Below are 14922 nucleotides of genomic sequence, written 5' to 3' on the forward strand. Positions count from 1 at the left end.
GTATGTATGGCTAGCACCCTCTTACAACTGATCCCATAAGCCACCTCCCTAAGTCTTCTCCCCATTATTTTTAGAAGAGTGAGAACTCTGTTTTCATTCCTAAATGATGCTGCTCTTTGGTGGGGTATGGCAACTCAAACAGAATTCCCTCAACTCCTCCCACCTCTTCCCAGAACAGGGTATGTTGCAAACAGAAGGCAACTGCCCTTATACAGAAAAACCTTACACGTGGATCGTAATAAAGGGTCAAAGAATATGGCTATCTCAGTAAGAGTCTGAATAGGAAAGTCTATTTAAAGAAATGCAGTTTAACTACTTAAATACAGCACAGCACACACTGTAAATTCTGCTATAAAATGAGAAAATTATCATTCCCAATACTCTAATACTGTACAGTAATGCAGCATAAACATTAAAACTCTTAACATACAGAAATTACTGGTTGTTGAAATTAAAGCAATAATTATAATAATTTCCAAGGCCACTATTTTAAAAAGTTGTACATTTAAACTGAATTTCTTACCCAAACTGAACGAGACCTATGTAAATTACAAAGAAAAGAATAACTTTTAAGCTTTTACTATATAAGAATCATATGAACAATATCTCAATTATAAATATAGAATTATCATTACATCAAAAGCTGTCAAAACTTTACTTTTCTTCCCCTATTTCCGACAGGCATACTTGATGAGTACCAATTATGTCCACTTAGAAATTTTAGGTAATGAAACCTGGCATAATCTCTCATTAGCAATAATATCAGTGCAGCCCAAAGAACAAGAAAAACTTTTTTAAACGTTTTAAAGTTAAAACTACAAAATGAACAAACCAAGGTGAAACATTAAGTATTAAACAGTAATTTGGGGAAGAAACGTGATTGGGATAGAATCACCCAAAAGCAGAGAGAAGGGCCAGAGATGGATGTGAAGGTGAGTGGTGGCCGGGGTATCAGAGCTCAAAGCGAGCAAGTGTATTCTTGGAGAACTGACTTCAGCCTGTCCTGTTTTAAAGGTTCACAAGCCAGATAGTATCTGTTGGAGGGCGACGGTTTCTATTTGGGCACTATGAATGAATGCATGAGGAAATGGGAAACAAATTTCTTTTATTTTAATAAAGAAAGAGAAGCGTCCTCAAATAAGTTGACAGAGGCAAAGGGGAAAGACTGGAGGAAGATGAGGAGGGAGCCAGGGAGAGGTGGGGAAGTGAATGGTGAAGCTAAGTAGGCTAATAATAGAGACAGAAGGAAGTTCTGCACCGCAGGAGATAGAAATGCAAAGGAAGAAAAGCAGGAGCTCAGCCTGGGAATTGCTGGGAATAAGCCTATTGCACAAGAGGTGGCACAGACAGGACCCTGAAGAAAAAGGAAAGAAAAAACCCTCTGCACCACCCCCAACCTCTTATAGATCAGATTGTGAAGTCAGTTACAACACAAGCTTGAGATCTGCAACTGCGGGTCTTCTGTTAAAGCATTCGACTATTAACTATGAACAGTATTTTGATGTCCTAGAAACGCACATGGGTTTGATGCAGTGTGGGGACTAAAGTAAAGCCCAGGAAAAGGGGAAGTGACTTTACAGAAAACTACTCAGAGATGAGTGCACATGCTTGTGCGAGTGTGTACCTATTGAGACCCGATTTCACATCTCCTGCAGAATGAGAGAGGCAAAGAGTTGTAGGGGTCTGAAGACATGGCCGGGAGTTCAGTGCAGCACAGCTGGAGGAAAGCCAAGTGCAGGAGCACATGGGGCAGCTGCCTTCCATCTTAGAGAGCAGGACTTGCCAAAGGGATTAGGCTGCTTGCTGGCCCAGGAGGTCCAACATCCTGCTCTGAGGATAGCCAGAAAAGAGGCGTGTGCTTATGTGCGTGTGCTTAACAGAGGTAGCACACCTGGCTGGGCGGTTGTGCAATCTGACACCCGAGGGGGAAAATTTCTTCCCCATCTCAGCTTGCGATCAGATTCTGCCCTGAAGCACAAGGCTTTGCTTTGCTTTTCTCAAGGCTGTCCTTGCAACTTTTATCCAGAAGAAAGACAAACACACTAAAGAGTCCTTCTCAAAACCAGCCTGAGGTCGTAAAAATGGAAGAAGTTCAGAAAAGACCCATGGTGTGGTGTCTTTGGTCACTGAGTGTCACCTTCGCCACTCTGGAAGACTGGAAGTAAGGCCATTCCTCAATAACCCTAATCTCATGTAATTTTATCTTCGATAAGCGTAATTTGTCCAATTATAACAGCATGCCCCTTTGTGAGGCTTTTCACATAAGTAAAGAACAGTAAGAAGTCCTTTATCAGATCACACATCATAATTTAGAGTTTAGAAAATATGGTAACTTCTGCTGGGGGGGCGGGGGATCTCCCACACAACTGCCGGGCACTTGTCTTCCACTCTTATTTACATTTCAACAACACATTAAGAAATTTTTCCCTAAGCAGGCCAATTTTTAAGCAACTTCAAGTGAAAAACAATGACTGAAAGCCCTAATAGAGTCTTAGCGGCACAAAATTTTGTTCTTTCTTAAACAGGCTGCTAGAAATAGGATCACAGTTCTTCACAGAACTAAACAGGGGACAGTCACAAGATTAGATTGCAATATACTAATTATCAGAAACCCTAGCTCACACTAACGCTACGCCCTAGGTTCCCTGTTCCCTGAGTCGGCTTACCATTGGATCTGGTAAGGCTGGACGGAAAAAGAGGAAGTGGATGGGGAAGGAAATGGCCTCCACATCAACAGTCTTGGCAGTGAAGTTGTTGGGCAAGGATGGCAATAGGGGGAGGAAACTCGACAGCAGCACATTGACCAAGGATGAGGTATGTGAGCTGAACGTTCACAAGAGGGCACACCCTTAGAGGCCACTTCCACCGTGGCAGCTTCATAAATCTGTATTTTCACTGGGAACACATGGACCTATGCTTTGCTGTTCTCCTAAGGGGCCTGGATTAGCATTCCTGTAATAACTACTGCCCTGCTACACCCCTTGTTGGCCAAAGACAACCTTGGGCCCCCTGAGAGGCCAGAAAGGCCTAGAGTAAAGTGGTGTGGAGATGAACCATCTGCAGCCAAGATAAGATCAAGGCCAGGAGGGCTGGCAGGTAGTGGCAGAGTGGGTCAGGAAAACCTGGCAGGTGATGGTTTTGGGAGAACTGTACAAAAACCTTTATTGGGGTCTGGTTGGGTTCAGGAAGTTGAAACTTTTCACATATCTTGGTGCTCCAAATCCCCACTCTATGTGTGAAGCAACGAGAATAAGTGAGGAGAAAATGAGCCGTGTGGGCTCGTGTCCAGGTATATCTGCTTCTATCTGAAAATACTTTACTTCTCCCGATTAGTCCATTTCACACTTGTCAGATTATTCATAACCCCAATATACTCTCTCTTAAGCCTCTTCTTTAAGCAAATAACAGTAAGTTGTCTGCTGTGATCAGAAATGTTGAGGTTGTCATAGCATCCATAAGACATGACTGTGAGTCGTGTTTCTAATCCTGTGGTACACTCGGTCATTCTTGCTGGTTTGGTCCTCCAGGGCAAGGCACTGGGAGTGAAATAAGAGGTCCAAAGAGATCATCATCTCAGATAAGAGTAGATGAGAGCATGGGATTTGGAGGAGAAGACTGAAAAGAGATGACTCACGTGAAAGGCAATCACAGACTTGGAAAGGCCATCACAGACGTCACGGAGGGCTCAGAAAGCAGCTCCTGCAGGTTATCTCTACCAGTCAGTTAGCAGAGGAATGAGGTCGGGGAACAACTGGTAGCCCCACACAGTAGTGACGAGCCCCTGGTTCCCAGAGTATCACAGCTAACGATGCTAAGACTGCACATAGCTGCCACAAACATCCATAAGCCCTCTCTCCTTCACCCAGGAGGCATCTTGAGCCAAGCCAAGAAAAGAGCATGGATAAGTGATGGAAGTTCATTCATTTTGGGCTGTCCATGCTTCTTCTTATACATTGGGCCTAAAGGTTCTTCGCCTTTTCTGCAGCAGGTTCCTCTCTGGAGGGTGGGCAATCAAGAGGGAATGAATAGGTGCTGTGTGTACACATCTACTCAGTGCTTAAGTCTCGTGGGAGCATCTCAGGTTTTGAGGGTGGCAGTGCATTCAGTCCTGACACGCAGTCCTGACACTGTGACAAAAGTGAGGTCTCTACCTTTCTTCCTTCCTCTACCTTCAAGGGATATTTGCTTAGGGTTTCCACTTTGCGAGGCCTTTGTCTTACACGTCTACTATGTATCGTAGAGTGGAGCATCCACTGAGCCCATAATAGAAACTTAATAAATAGTTGATGATTTAAAAAATTCTGTTCAATTAACATAGGTTGGATCTTTTCTGTGCCAGGCACTCTGCTGGACACTGGAAATATAAAAATGAATCCAACAGACTTCTGCGCTCAGTTGGTTTTTACTCTAGTCAAAGGATGATAAACAATTAAACTACGACAGGAGCTCTGCCAATTACGAGGTATGTTCACTGAGTTGTAGGAGGCTGGGCCTATCGGCAACAAGGAAGGCTTACGAAATGGGCTACAGAAGGCAAGTTGAATACCGGGCACAAAAGGGATCAAGGGAAGATTCCAGGCATAAAGTTCACTATTTGGTTTGTGAGAAGAGCAGGTTATTGGTTGGAACATAACATGGAGATGATTCTATAAAGGCGGGCTGTACAGAGCCTCGTATACCATGATAAAGAGCTGGGTTTCACCTTGAACTTCGGAAAGAAACTGGTGTGACAAGTTTTTATTTGCAAAGAATCATTCTGGGTTGGACTGAAAGGTGCATGAGTGGAGGTAAGAAGATCGGATGAGAGACGACTGAAGAGTCTGGGCCCAGAAGGAAGACAGCGCTAGTCGGGGTGGGGAGGAGAGAGCAGTGTGAGAGCTATGGGGCATGGGGCTCTGCGCCGGATGTCTCGCAGGCCCACGGAGACAGTATATCTGCCCTCCAGAAGCTTACCATCCAGGAGCTAAAGCAGGGGTCCCCAGTCCCCGGGCCACGGACCAGTACCAGTTAGTGGCCTGTTAGGAACCAGGCCACACAGGAAGAGATAAGTGGCAGGCGAGCGAGCGAACAAGCGAGCGAAGCTTCATCTGTATTTGCAGCCGCTCCCCAGCGCTAGCATCACCGCCTCAGCTCCACCTCAGATCATCAGGCATTAGATTCCCATAGGAGCACTGGTTCCTGGTGCCAAAAAGGTCGGGGGACCACAGGGTCTCTTGAGTCACGCTTCTCTAGCTTAGGCCCGCTTCCACGTCTGGAAGTGTACCCTCCCTTCTAATAAAGCTTTTCTTTTCTGCTGTTAAAAAAAAAAAAAAAAAGATTGGGGACCACTGGCCTAAAGAAGCAGTGGTGGATAAGTCTGTTAGTGCGCCATGGACCACAGAAGGTCATCGCTCATTCCCCTTAGACCTGGATGGCTTGGGTGGCAGCACTAGCTTTAAGTTGGCCTTTGAAGAATGACAGAGAGGTAATTGGCAGAACTATTCGTTTACTCCCCCTTCTTTTGGCTTTCTCCCCTGTGCTTTGTATCCTAAAGTGTTTTATTTAGCTCTATCCTTATGGTAGAAGACTCATATTACTTTAAGAGAAACCTCCAAAGAAAAGCACTGCCATCTTGTCACATTAATCCTGCTCATCAACACCTCTTGGCAGTATCTGACCTATGTAGAACAAAATAAATAAATGAAAACAATAATAATAAGGCTCTGCCAGGCTAGCAAACTGATCCAGTCAGAAGATTATAAGAGACACCTGTTTTCTAACACAGCAGCTGCGAACACAGTGGAAGCATGGCATCCGAGTTACAAGAAAGAGTTCGCATCAGAATCCAATAGCGGCAGAAACTGGTATGGACCAATTTTCAGCTACGTCACCTGAATGTGAAAAGAAGTTCGAGTAAGATTAGACACATCATAGAAACCCTGGTTTGCTGAACTTGGGAATGCCGGTTTGCTCATGGGGAGGTGATTACCTATGCAACCATGTATTCTAGATCCGTAAAGCATCTAACATATACTTAGGGTACTATCATGAGTATACTGAAACTTTTTGAAGGTTCATGGATTCATGCCCTGTGGCTGACCAAACACCTCTTCATTTAAGTCAGCTTAGAAAACAAACCAGAATATAGCCCAATGTAGGATAGGGTTACTACCATAGGAGCAAATAAACAACATTTAAAATTATCCTTTCAGTTCATTTGCCACTGAAGATACACACACACACTCTACTAACATATAAATGCCACTGGCAAACTATTTTGTAGCTGCAATGTGTCCACTTTACCTTCCCAGACCAGACCAGGGAGATGCTCTTAGAAACAGATTGTTAATGGCCCCTCACACTGCGATTTAACAATCCGTTTATAGCCTATCAGAAAGCCTACCCTCCAAAGAGGTATATTTTACATCTCTATGTAGGGTTTCTTTGACACAAAGCTGGGTTTTATACAATCTTTAATTCTGTAAGCTAGAAGTCAGATTATACCATAATTTCTGTGACTTATGATCCTGTGAGCATGCCATATATGGGCATATATGCAAACAAAGTAACAAGAACAAACCCCAGGAACAAAAGCTAGAATGATGCCCAAGAAAGCATAAGTCATATCATATAGTCCTGCCTAGAACTAAAAATAGCACATAAAGGCATGGTGTCAGCTACCTTCTCACTGTTCTCTGCAAAACATGGTAGTTCTAACCTCCAGCGTTGATTCTTAGATTTGAGCCTTCAATAATTCTACCTAGGAACCTTTCCCTGACCCACAGAAGCTCTTTCTTGGGCTCTGGAGTGTGGAGCAATCTTTTAATGAACTTCACTTACAAGGACATTAGTGCACACAAATGCAAACAAAGAATGAACCTAAAACTGTGAATTTTCCCCCAAAACCTAACATTTATGCCCTGAGGATACTAGGACCAGCAGAGAAACCACTTTTCTGGCAAATCGTACACTAGAAACCCCTGAAGTGCTAAGCATGGTCAACTGCTCAACATGCAGCCAGATGCACGAACACTTGCCTCACCCTGCCTGGGGGGGGGTGGGGGGGGTGTGCAGCCAGAACTCCCCCTCAAAGATGCATAATATTGTCAATGCACGCCCCACTCGGAGTCCTAGACAGATTAAGAGAAAAGAACCCTGAGAACACGAGACCCCAGGAAGAACCATGAACACCAGTGTGGGGGCCAGAGCCATGGAGTAAATTCTTTCTAATAATCCCTTCGGCATTTAGCCTGGCAGTCCAGTGACATGTGCATCAAGGCAGAGTAGCTGGATTTGCCCTAGGTTCTGCGGGTCTTCCTAAAATGTCCCCGAATAAGAAACAGGATGTGTTGTGAACTCACTTTCACCTATAACCTAGATATACATGAACCGAGAGGCAGGAGGACGGTACTCTCATAAACCCACACCCCCTGCTCCATGGTAAGCCTTTTAATACCACAGCTGAAATGGAAATGTACACAGAACCATCTTTCCCTTAAATCAGACTGCTCAACACGATGGCTAACCACAAAAGCACGCCCAGGACTTACCCCTACCGTAGAGGAGTTCCATTTGGCCATTTTACACAAGTTTTCAAGAGACACAAATTCTCAGAAGAACCAGCTGACGAGGACAGTGACTGTGCCCCTGGGTCCAGCTCTTCTCTCTCTGCTCGAATAACAAGGCCTTTCACTGAGGTCTGTACAGCTCTCTGCCTTTCGCCTTCTTGCATTTTTAAGGTTCTTTTCTCTCTGAGGCCTTATCCTACGTATCTCTAAGCACGGCACGCTGCCTCGGACCCAGAAAATAATAAATCAATATCCTGCCCCTGATGTCAGTGTCTCCTTGTTCATTTTCTAGGGTAGGCAGCTTAGAAAAGCCAAGGTGCCAGGAAGGGTGGGAGCATGGGAGACGAGTACACTAGTAGGTGCCCTACTTGAGATGTAACCGAACACCCAGGTCCCTCTGCCCATCTCACTGTCCGTCTGGGTGAAAGTTAGATACCTTTACAGCGTGCTGAAAACGATTAGAGGATCATCACTCCAGCTTTCCTGTGCTCGCCAACATTCCCCCTGGATTCCATGGTGTTCGAAAGCTGCGTCTGACCTACAGCTGACTTCTGCTCGCAGAGCAGTGCACCCTCAACCACCTACCTCGCAGCCCTGCCAAAAGCGCAGAGCCTCATAGATGGAAAAAAAAAAAAAAAAAAAAAAAGAAGCAGAATGCCCAATTCAAAAGTGAGCCTTTGTTTGTCTGGTTCTCCGAAGGTCAAGACTCTTACCTTTCCAACTGGTAGGGTCTCTATTTTCACCCTAAAATATTCGAGTCAGCAGACTAAGAGAACTCAGTGGCACAAAGTCAAGTAAAAAGCTGGCAGCTTTCCAGAGGGTTTGAGACCTAGTCAGCCGAATCGGGTCACTCAGGTCTCCATGTTGAGGAGAAGAGGACACTTACCCAGCCTGGGGAATCTACGTTACCCAGACTTCATCCCCAAAATGACAGCTCTTTCATCCAGCTTATCTCACTTTGAATATAGATCAGATCCAAAGGTGCAAAGTGAGAGTGACTCCTGACTTGCTGTCCCCACCCATCACCTCCCATTACTATCAAGCCACACGAGTCAGGAGAGTCCCAGTTATCGGCACTGTATAGCACCGATCAACTGAGCTCATGACACAGAGTTTTAAAATCTCCCAGCTCTCAAGTCAAAAGGTGGACAAGCAGCCACGAAACACACTAGGGGTCCAATCCTTAAAATTTTCCATTTCCCAAAATCAGGTGTGCCAGCTCTGTGGCAGGAAGTTGGGCAGGAGCACACCAAAAGGCCCAAAGAAAAGGTAACTCAGTTCTGCTCCTTTAAGTGCCTGGCCTGTGGTCACGAATCTAGACACAAAAATACCCAGGCTGGGCCACCTGGCTGTGCTGGGAGACAACGACATGGTTTGCTCTGGCAGGAGTTGACTGAATGGTCAAGAAGAGTCTGGGAAAGACAATGGCCTAGAAGCAATTATTCATTGTGGAGAGAAATTCCTTCCCTTGTCTGAGCTCCTGAAGGCAGTCCAGAAAAGAGCTTCGTCAACTCCCACTCCCCTTTTATAAAGTCTCTATTACATCTCCTCTTGCCCACTCCCGAGCAGGTCTGTTTATCTGAGTACCATCACTGGAACACGATGGAAAAGTACTAATTCTAATCGACTCTCGACCTGGGGTCTTTGTCACAGACCCCAGCACTATTCCTGACCATACCCGCAACAAGGGGGCCACCTGAGCCCTCCCTGTCTCTTTCTCATCTCTCAGCAGTGCCTCACTGCCACACCTCGACCCACACTTCCACAAGGGAATGAGGGGCAGTGTTAGGAAAATGGGTAACTTCAGAGACAAACAGGCTGTTCTTTGGGGTTGGGTTTTTTTCTAATTACAAGGCTGATTTCTATCTGCAGCTCATTTCTTCCAGGAAACACTTTAGAGTCAGCATCTCAGCTTTGGTTTCTGCTTCCTCACATACAGGAGATGTGAGTGAAGCAGGATTACTGATTTCATTCTACAGATAAGTCTTCAGAAAGCTACATTTACATGGCCGGTCGTAACCCACTGGAGAGGGTACGGGGCAGATGAGAAAATCGCAAACTTTCTCTTGTGTTTTCCTAGAGGAGCGCAGAACGGCGTCTCTCCAAACCCGATAAGCTCTTTCTTCATGTCCACACCTGCTTCGTGGGGTCGGCAGAAGAGGCAGCTAACATTCTCTCCACTATTCCTCAAAAAGAGAACACAGCTGCTGAAAATAGATAATTCAGTCCCTTAACGTCTACTAAAAACGAAGGCTTCCTCTTGCCCCAAAGTAACAAATTTGGCTTTTTCCAACTCTTCTGTATAAACTTCCACTAAGAGCCATCTATTCCCCGCTCTTGAAATTGGAAATTCACCACCCCAGAGCAAACAGTGTCTGTTCTGTGGTCAGACAGACATGGAACTGCCTGTTAAACAAAAAGCAAACTAAAGAATTGATGCTCTCTTTCAAGGCTCACCCCAGTCGAAAATAATAAGCAACTGTATGAACAAGCAGATCCCTGAATAGGTTTGAATACTTGAGTGCTGACTAATAATGCTAGTTAGAGCCCCTGTACAGTACTTCCAGGCTTAGGATTTTTCCTTTTCTTTCATCTCTGGAAGTTTATTCAGAACCGTGCTAGCTATTCCCTCAAAACTTTACTGTAAGATGCAAAAGGCATTTGTTATTATCCTGTAATTGCAGTTGGCTCATCTCTCCTGTTGTTGAGGCTAGTATTCAATTAAAGTGCGAATAAGAGCTTTTCTGAGCACTGACTGAATGACCCCAGCCCTATGAGAAACTCAGTGGGATAGTGACAAGCGTACTGCTGGGAGTCAGCCAACTTGGGAGGCCTAGATTTTAGTTCGAGCAGGGCCATGAACCAACCATGTGAACTTGAGCAAGATCATTGATTGACATCTCCGGCCTCTGTATTCTCAACTGTACAATGTAGGCAAAAGACTAGAAAATCTCTAGCCCTTCCCAGATCCTTATGATGTGTAGGATTATAACAAAGAGAACTTTTTAAAAACAGTTTAAGGCACTGCAGTACACAATTTACATGTCCCACAACCCTAAGACATAGGTATCTTTATTACACTTCAGATGAGCTACCAGGTTCAAAATGAAGATGAACAAGTTCAAGTTCACGAACAGGATTCACACTCAGTTCTGTCTACGCCGGTGTCCGTGTTCTTCCCCTAGAAGCACTCCGCAGCATGGCAACGACTAGACCGCTTTTCTAAGCATTTTACAATCCCCTTAAGGGAAATAGACTTTACAGGTAAGAACCAAAGAAGAGCATCAGACAAAATAAAACACAAATCAAAATCCGAAGTAGACATGATCGGAACTACACTGTGGTGACACTTACATCATTGAGCACATTAACCGACAGCGCTCACGCCAGCAGGGCAAGGCGTCCTTTTCAGGTCATTCAGGAAATGAGATCGTTTTCCGTATGTCTGACTCCCACATACAAAGGGAAAATACCCCCGAGGAGAACACAAGGTCTAGTGAGCATACAGATTTACTGGATAACTCTTTCCTGTCTTCACTGGGGAGTAAAGTATTTTTCATAGGTCATTCGTCCAGATAACTCAAGTGTAGCCTTTTGAAACTTAACATTATTTTTATGCCAACCATTTTTGTTGGATAACTTTCCCAAATGCATTACGTTATTTCCTTACTTCCTAAATCTCATCATTTAAAGTCTGTCTTTAACTTGGAAGTCATAATTATGATCATTAATATCATCGGTCATTGTGTAGTGCCATACGAAAGGGGTTTAACTTTCTATACATGCGTCCTTGCGATGAAGCTATGTGTTCTGAATTGTCTGCTTTTTATCCGTTTCCCTCTGCCACACTGTTAAAGAGACATGGCCATAAGACAGAACACCTGATTCTGACTGTGGCTAAGCCACATAAACAATGTGATCTCAGGCATGTTATTTAAATGCCATGGGACTCAGTTTCCTCATCCGTCCCATAAAAATTTTGGGTTATGCTTTCTTATTCTATTCTTATTACCTCCACAACACATCTCTCTCTGCTTCCTTTTCTCTATTTTCTCTGAAAATGTGCTTCATTAAAGCTATTCAAATCTAGAAATTTATCAAGTAAAAGCCAAAAATCTATCTTCCAGTAAATTAGAAGAAGGCCAGCATGGTCAGGTTATCAGTAGAGAAGAAAAAAAAATTATTCCTTTGGTAGTGGAGAATAATCAGGGAACACCTGAAGAGACTTCAAATAGATTCCTAGAAATCACAGTTTTAAAGATGTATGTGAAAGATAGTTAAATATATATATATATGTGTGTGGATTATTTTTAAACTTTTGAAGGAAAAAAAAAAGTTGCAGAAAGAGAAGAGATTTGACCAAGGAGTAATACAGGTAAGGTGTCTAGCCCCGTGTTTGGGCAAGATGAGAGGACACAGGCTCAGCCTGTCACTCACTTGATGAAGGAGGAATTAGGCCCTGGGGAAAAGAGAGAGCCAGAGAGAGAAAAGAAAAGTTTCTGAGAAAAACATGAAGGGCTCCAAATGAAACCTATAGAAAGACAAAATATTACTAGAGAACATTGGGGATTGGTATAAAAATGGAAGATCTGGACATTCCTTCTAAGGTGGGTGGTGTGGTGTGACCATCCGGTTATCCCCGTGATGAGAGCAATGGCTAAAACGACCCACCTTGAGAGGAAACCAGGGAGAGACGGAAAGTCAGGACCGCAATAAACATCTCCACCCACTCTATTCCTGCTTCTCATCTTGGCTTATGCAAAGCTCCACCATTGCCACATCACTCTTAGTTTCCTAATTTTCTTAATAAAGATGGCTGTACTTGGAATTCTAGTCTTCCAATGTAGATTCTGGCCTTAGCTTTGCCATGTACAGCCTGTGAGATCTGAGGCCAATACATTGCTCAACCGTTCTGGGCTTCGGGTTCCTCATTTGTAAAATGGGGGGAAAAACTGCATCCCTGAGAGAGTTGTGAAGAGTAAATGAGATAATGTAATAAAACACTTAGCTCAAGGACCAGCAAGTAGTAGTATTCAATAATAATGATAGTGATAATGATGATGAAGGAGGGAGAAGAGGAGGAAATGTAGAAGCAATGACCACTAAATCAGCACACAAACACCTTTAATTACACAGATTTTATAAAGCTCCAAAAACTCACAAGTGTTCCACAGTCTTCAATAAGCATGGTCCTCAGGACTGAGTGAGCAGTTATGCTCACGCAGGACACCACACCTAACAAACCCCAGCTCATGTCTTCCTTAGTTAGCCCCCCATTGCCAGCCCATACTTTGAAAATTCCAGATCATTCAGACAGAGACCAGGCTGAACTGTCTATTTCCATCATCTAAGAGGAAAGAGCTATCGAGCAAATGAACAGAGCAAATAATATATTTCGACACTGTAATAATTCGACACTGAAGAAACAGTTTCAAACACATAGTAGCATCTGTTTCTAACCAACAGATGATGTAGCCTCAGACATTTTTGTCTGTTCACTGAGGATCACCCTAAGATGCCCCAGTAAGCAACATTTTATTAGTCTGGTTCTTGTATGTTCATAAATCAATAAAACTGTTTATTTGGTAATAGACAATAATTCTAATTTCTCGCTAATTTAGTCTGGTCTTTCTCTCCCCAAATACTAGGTTTGGCAATAAACAGCCTTTAAGCTGGGCCTCTTTTGGCATGGGAACCCTAAGTACTCTCATACTCATTCTATTCAACAAACACACACAGAGATTGGTTTCTTACACACATCTAACAACAAATACAGCAGTGAGGGACTCTGCCAGGAAACAAACTCCAGTGCTTTTTCTAAAGTAGCGTTCAGAGAAAAAGATATGTCATTTATATACCCCACATCCTAGGGGTTTTCATTCAACAACGGGAGATCTACACAAAAAGGCAACTTTTGAAAATCATAATAAAATGCAACTGCTCTTCAAGTTAGTTCCAACAACCCCCTCCCCGCCTGCCCCCTGCCCCTGACCTTCCTCAGGGTGAGTAAATGCAGCTCAACTCAGATGTACAGAATTTGGATTAGTTCTACCTTCCCCTGGTGCCCAAATTTGGGGTATTTTTTTTTTTTTTTTTTTTGCCCCTGACTTGCCTATGCTAAGGATATAAGTTACTTCTCTTTTAGCTGATGCTTGAAACAGGGAGCTTACTGTACATAAATTAAGGCGTAAGTTTTCCTTCCCCTGGAACAAAAGAGCTTATGGCCCATTCAAGAATTCCTCGGCAAAGGCCCTATTAACAAGTCTGGTGCCCTCAGCTCAAAGCAGAGGTACCAGGCCCCCATACACTATAAAAAAGTATTGTTGCGTGCCACCCATCCAATCTCTGAGTATACATGCAAAAAACTCAAAGCAGGATCTCGAAGAGGTATTTTCCCAACCACGTTCACCACAGCTTTATTCACAACAGCCATGAGATGGAAGTAACCCAAATGTCCATCAACAGATAAACAGATAAAGAAAATGTGACATATACATAAAATGGAATATTATGCAGCCGCGAAAAAGGCGGGAAACCCTGCTGTATACTACAACAGGGAAGAACCTCAGGGACATCATGCTAAGTGAAATAAAACTAATTATGACTCCACTTATATGAAGTACCATAAGTAGTCAAAGCCATGAAAACAGAAAAGAAAAAAGTAGTTACCAAGGGCAGGGAGGAGGGAAGAAGGGAAATTAGTATTTACTGGGTACGGAGTTTCAGTGTTGCAAGATGAAAAAGTTCTAGAGATCTGTTGCACAACAGTGTGAATATACTTAATACTGAACTGTACAATTAAAAATGGTTAAGATGGTAAATTTAATGTCATGGGTTTTGTACCATAATAATAATAAAAAAATTTATTGCTGCAAATAGTGGTACAAATACAAGTCTATCAAGACCTTCTTCCTTCATCCCCTACTCCTACTACTTCCTCTTCTCACATCTAACAATATACTCTCTTGGCCCAATGTCCCCTCCACACACACACACCATCTTCTTTGGCACATACCTCCATGCCCTCATACCAGCTGGCTTGTGATTAAAATGGACCAAGCTAGGAAGTGCCAGAGAGAGCGTGGCCTATTGTATCGAATTTCCTTAGCCTTTTATAGGGCTGCCTGTGAACACGGCAAATGCGGGCAGTGGCCTGAGAATCAGAAGCCTGCTCTAAACCTGGCTCGGTCACCAATCCGCTGAAGCAAACCAGTCAGCTTTCTGGACCTCCTCTCCATAAAAACAGGTCAGCCAGGTGATCTCTCAGGTCTTTCAGCTAGGAAAGTCAAAAAGTTCCCTGATTTGATTGATGAAGAAACTGGAGAACATTAGAAGCCTGCTAATTTGAACATTCTAAAGTGACTCCTCAAGCCCC

General features: G+C 43.7%; 1 protein-coding gene across 4 annotated transcripts in view; it reads right to left on the reverse strand.

The window, feature by feature from the left end:
- ETV6 (ETS variant transcription factor 6) overlaps nt 1–14922 on the reverse strand; it is a 210097-nt gene that overhangs the window by 191139 nt on the left and 4036 nt on the right. The gene's annotated exons all lie outside the window — the stretch shown is intronic.

Source organism: Rousettus aegyptiacus, unplaced genomic scaffold (assembly GCF_014176215.1).
Source record: "Rousettus aegyptiacus isolate mRouAeg1 unplaced genomic scaffold, mRouAeg1.p scaffold_m13_p_2, whole genome shotgun sequence".
Taxonomy (NCBI): Eukaryota; Metazoa; Chordata; class Mammalia; order Chiroptera; family Pteropodidae; genus Rousettus; species Rousettus aegyptiacus.